We start from the raw sequence: 5,771 nt of genomic DNA, 5'->3' as shown, positions 1-5,771 counted from the left end.
GAGGAGGAGGAGGAGGAGGAGGAGGAGGAGGAGAAACAGTCTGCCTTAACGCTGAGACCTTCAGACTAAGAAAACCACCAGAGCTGAGTGTATCTGTATAAACATAGGCTGATCATGGCCAAACACCGACAGTTGCCTTTTAAGTGCTTAGCTCTGACTATAAATTATTCTGTGTTCCACTTTGACAGCTTGTTTTCTTATGCTGTCAAAATTTTAAAACATGGTGAAATTACAAGGGTATGAATTAAAATTAGATACTTTTGGTTTCAGCAAATATGAAGCATCTTTAGGTGAGCTCTGTGTAACACTTCAGTGAGACTAATCCAAACGGTCTTAATTTTAACAAAGAAAAAAATCAGTAGGAAGAACACACTATGATGCTAAAGATGAAATAACATCAAAGGTACATTTTTAAAGCAAAAAGAAGAAATTTTAAAGTTTTGAATGTAAAAACAAAAAAAACAAAAAAAAACAAGAAATACAACTACTATTTCAAAATCCAGCAAACTTGTTAAAAACAACGCTGCACTGAAGTCACTTCTAACTTTTGTTTCTGTTGTTACTGCTGCTGTCTGTTTTCTTTTAAGACAAGGTTTCTCAGTGTGACAGCCCTGGCTGTCCTGGAACTCCCACTATAAACCAGGCTGCCCTTGAACTCAGAGAGATCCACCTGTCCATCTCCCGAGTGCTGGAATTAAAGGCGTGTGCCACCACACTAGGCATAACCTTTGTTTTCTACACCCATAATCACTCTGCATTTCTTCAGATTGCAACAAAAAGACCTCTGTGGACTGGCCTGTGCTTCAGACCTCTGTGGACTGGCCTGTGCTTCAGACCTCTGTGGACTGGCCTGTGCTTCAGACCTCTGTGGACTGGCCTGGGCTTCAGACCTCTGTGGACTAGCCTGGGCTTCAGCCTTGAATGAGAGGTTTTGTTGCATCCTTTTCTCTTTATCTAATTTTGAAAAGAAATAAATAGTTGAATGTTTATCTTATTTTAAAATGAACCTTTCTCCTCTGATTTCGTAATGGTTATCAGAAATCTCAGAATATTTTACAGAAAAGCAGGTTCATCCTCTGAACAAAATGACACTGTAAGACTTAACCTTTTCCTTTTGTTCCCAAAGAAGTCTGGAAGTAGACGAGGGTTCTAGCAATCAGTGTAGTCTGAATTATTCAGCAAGGCTTACTGAAGGCTGACTTAACTACTCAGCTACCCGGCTCAAGAGCTGCAGTGACCTTGGCATTGCTGAGCTAGGACGAAATGGCAGAGACTACAGACAAGGGTGAACAATCTCACCACAAAAGCTGATAGTAAAGAAAGCAGGGCCACAGCTTGGCTCTCTAAGGTGAGGAGTGGCTATAAGAAATGTAAGGTGATAGGTGACTTCAGAAGGGAGTGCAGCTGCTGTAAAAACAGCAAGTCTGCAGGGTGGAGAGTGGCTTTTCTGCTTGCTCACTGCAGTCACATTTTAGGAATGGGCTATGATGATAGTAAATAATGAAAATGTTCATATAACAATAATAATAGTAATTTTTTTTTTTAAAGAAAACAGTATCAAGAGAACTGTATCAAGCTTGCCACTGCCTATTCCAAATGAGCCAGTCTTCTCCAATAGCAAAGAAGAGTGTCAAATGTCAGGCAAGGAGAGCTGATGACAGAGGGCCTGCCTAGCACGTGTGAGGCCCTGATTTCAGTCCTCAGCATTTCTAAGTAAGCAACAAATTAACATAAAATTTAAGTATATAACAGATCACAATCCAAATGTTTAGTTTCTCACTAAATCTCAAACTTTGCCTATAATCATAAAATATCAACACACTGAGATAGAAGGGATCAATCACAGAAGACAAAATAAATTATTTAATAAATACATGAGAAATGATTATAATATAAAACTTCCAAAACATATTACTTAACTTTGACTCCACCAAAAACACTACTATTTTATCACAATCAAATTCTTGTTATTAATGTTCCCATTCTCACTGATTTCTAATACATACCTGTGATCTTATCATCTAGAACATATAAGAAATGATGTCTATAATATCATCTTAATTACAAGGGATTAATAATGAAGTCAAGGGCTACCTGCTTTTTCAGAAGACCCAGGTTTGACTCCCAGCACCCACATAGCAGCTCACAACTTCTAATTCCAATTCAAAGGAACCTGATACTCTCTTCTAGCCATTGGTACCAGGAAAAACACCCATACACAAACAAAAATCATAATGAAGCCAAATCTATATCTATAATAATACTTAATACTAACTTGTGATTTATTTCGATCAGTACATACACGACCCTGGAGTTCAAATTCTCAGTGACACAGAATAAACAAATCAAAATACAGAATTTCTTCTGTTTAAAAAAAGAGGCATGTGGCTGGGCAGTGGTGGCACACACCTTTAATCCCAGCACTTGGGAGGCAGAGGGAGGTGGATTTCCGAGTTCAAGGCCAGCCTGGTCTACAGAGTGAGTTCCAGGACAGCCAGGGCTACACAGAGAAACCCTGTCTTGAAAAACAAAAAAAAGAGGCATGTAAGTAAAATTAAGAAAACTAGGAGAAAGAAGGTTTCATGGGTCGATTATGTTTCTCAGAGGAAGTATGTCTAAGGGACCCTAGCCCTACTTCATGAGATTCTTATCAGCCAGCAGCCTGTGCTCTCTATATGCAAGGCTATTGCAGCATGCCAACCGCAACACCTGCTCATTACTCCTGAACAAAACAGGGATACAGATACATTCATAAAAACACTAAATATTGCTAAGATTATCTGAGAGAAAAAAACAGATCAATGACCAATACCTATGTATCTATTTAATTGTTGGGATGAGTAAAGAATGCTAGAACTTCCTCAATAAACAATTTAGCAACCTAAGAAACCCAGGGACTCGGCAGCCTGAGGTCTGTCACACAACCTGAGCTAAGCTGCACTTTGCTTTTCCTGTCTTATTTGCAGTAAAGTAAAGCAACACTTTTTTCTTTCTACAACTAAGCAAAATTCTGGATTTTATGGAAGGTTTATGTTTTGTTTTGTTGTAAGATTATTTTTAACATGACAAACTCATGAGGAAAAAAGAGAACATCAAAATTAGGCAGTTACTTTCCCTTTACTATTCAATCAGTTATTCAAAATTAAACCAACTTGAAGATATTTATTTCAGTGCAGCAACATCCAATAAAAGAAACTGAGCATGTCACTAAGCAATTTTTAAAAACAGATAGATACTAAGATAAAAATTAAAACACCTGTTGAACTGGCCCAGAAGTATACTAGAGAAATGTCATCATAAAAGATTAACACTGAAAAAATAAAAAATAAAGTTCTTAAACTTCAGAAATAATGGTTGGGCAAAAAAAAAGCCTGTCATTTATAATGAATATGTTAGAAAAAAACATACATTAAATTCCAAAGAGCAGCACCAAAAGGCAGAGCTACTCCTCATTCTATAAGTTACTCAAGGCAGAGCTACTCCTCATTCTGTAAGTTACTCAAGGCAGAGCTACTCCTCATTCTGTAAGTTACTCAAGGCAGAGCTACTCCTCATTCTGTAAGTTACTCAAGGGGAGAAAACTGAATGTAGTAATTGTGTGCCCGGGCCAACTGTTTAAATACATAACGACTATGAAGAACATTGATGTTCCCATGAACTGTCTTGATAAAACTACAACCAGACAGGCTTTAGCTAATCAAAATCTGACTAAGGCAATTACAGCAATTAGACAGCTGATGAATAATAAAATTAAAATAATAATGTAGATTAGAAAACAGCATTACAATTGTTCTGGCACTGTAACTGACACAGATCTGAATGGAAAAGATTCCCCAAAAGTGCAGGCATGGGGCAGGGAAGAACACGCTCACTGTCTGGGTCAGCTGCACTGGGATAATCTAATGTTCTATAAAGAAACTAAAACTGCTTAGAAAACATTCCTAATATGGAAAGCCTGTGACCCAGATGTTTTTACTGGCGAATTTTATCAAACATCAATGACACATTTTTCTTTATAGTTTAGTGTGTTTCCGTGTTTTGCCTTCATGTTTGTAACTTCCAGGAAGCCAGAAAATGGCATTGGATCCCTGGAACTGTAGTTACAGACGATTGTGAGCTGCCGTGTGGGTGCTGGGAATCAAACTGGGATCCTCTATAAGAGCAGCCAGTGCTTTTATCCACTGAGCTACCTTGCCCAAGTTATGTCATAAACTTCTAAATAATAAAGAGGCACATTCCCAAGTTATTATATGTGAACAACTTTATTAGATAAAACCATATTTTAAAATGTTTTGTGAGAATGTATCTGTTACGAATGACTCTACTTTCCAGTGCTCTCAGCATGTCCGCCCTCACTATTGTAAGCAATCCCAGGCTTAGGCTCTTCCTTACCTGTTTGCTTTTTATGTTTTCCTAATATTTCACTCAGGAAATAACCAACCCGTGTTTAGATCTGTCTTCACAGGTCGCATTAATTTCCTAGAAAAAACTTCTGGGACTGGGAGACCCTTCAATGGGTAATGTACTTACTAAGCAAGGATGAAGAGCCAAGTTCAGAACCCTGTATGTGGGCATGTTGGTGTACAGCTATAAGCCCTGTTCTGGGGCACAGAAAGTTTATCTGAATTTTAATCAAGCTCCTGAAAATATAAAATTGTATTTTATTAGTTTCTTTACTGTACTATCTTGTCTCTTTCCAGAACTCTTTTGTTGCTTTTAAAATTCACTTATTTTATATTGTTTCTCTTTCCGTTCTTGATTCTAGGGTATTTCTTGTACTTTACTTTTCAGGCTATTTTGGTTTTTGTGTTTACTGTATTATATACCATTTTCCAACTAATCAGACATGGTAAACACATCCTCCTAAACATCTCCTCACTTGCATGTACACGTGTGCGTTGGGTGGAGGATATTCTACCCATGGGCCATTGGAGGCCAGAGTTCAATGCCCAGTATCTCTATTACTCTCCAAGTCATTTTCTCAAAGTTTCTCAGTGAACCTGAATCGTATTAGTTGGCTAGAGCAACCGGTCAGTGAGGTTCTGGGATGACCATGTCTCCATCTCCCCAGCACTGGTATCACACGACTATGCCACCATGTCCAGCTTTGTACATGGTTACTGGGACTCTGATTGTACAGTACTTTAGCCACTGCATAATCTCCCAAGCTCCTTGGTAGACATTGCTAAAAATTGTGGCCTTGGCTTTTTATTTTTTAATCAGCCTGAACATGATCATGTTAACGAGTACAGAATAGACTCCTTCTATGCTCTTCCATCTGAGATCAATTCTCTGACCATCCTAGTTATTTCAGTGACTTTAAAAACAAAAACGTAGAAAGTAATCACCATGGTTTCTAATATCTTGAATCATCAATCTGTTCTTTTTATATTTTAAGTTTGATACAACATTTCTATAACTTGTTACATAATGCAGACATTTTGCCTTTTCAGTTTAAAGAAAAAATACTTTTAATTTAATACCAATACAAATACTATTATGAGAGAAAGATCCATGGGTCAAGAACTACAAAGGCATAAGACTCAGTATTTTATCTAATATATTGTATTAGGTATAATATCTAAGTCTCAGTTAGGTTTTCTATAAATTGTTGACTTATATTACCACCTGGTGGCTAGTAACTTAGTATCTCCCTCCAATCTAATACAGAAACAAAAAAACAAAATTAAACACCAAATCATCTTCCAAAATAAAAGATTAACAAAACAGTGGCTAAAAGTGCTAGCCTAGCCTGGAAATAAGCTCAGGAC

At 37.4% G+C, this 5,771-nt stretch overlaps 1 protein-coding gene across 6 annotated transcripts in view; it reads right to left on the bottom strand.

Moving 5' to 3' along the window:
• Positions 1 to 5,771, bottom strand: part of Shoc2 (SHOC2 leucine rich repeat scaffold protein) — a 93,819-nt gene that overhangs the window by 26,747 nt on the left and 61,301 nt on the right. The window lies entirely within an intron of this gene.

The sequence above is a fragment of the Mastomys coucha genome, unplaced genomic scaffold, assembly GCF_008632895.1.
Source record: "Mastomys coucha isolate ucsf_1 unplaced genomic scaffold, UCSF_Mcou_1 pScaffold21, whole genome shotgun sequence".
NCBI classification, from domain to species: Eukaryota; Metazoa; Chordata; class Mammalia; order Rodentia; family Muridae; genus Mastomys; species Mastomys coucha.
The sequence above is the reverse complement of the archived record's forward strand: the minus strand, read 5'-3'. Positions and strand labels throughout refer to the sequence as shown.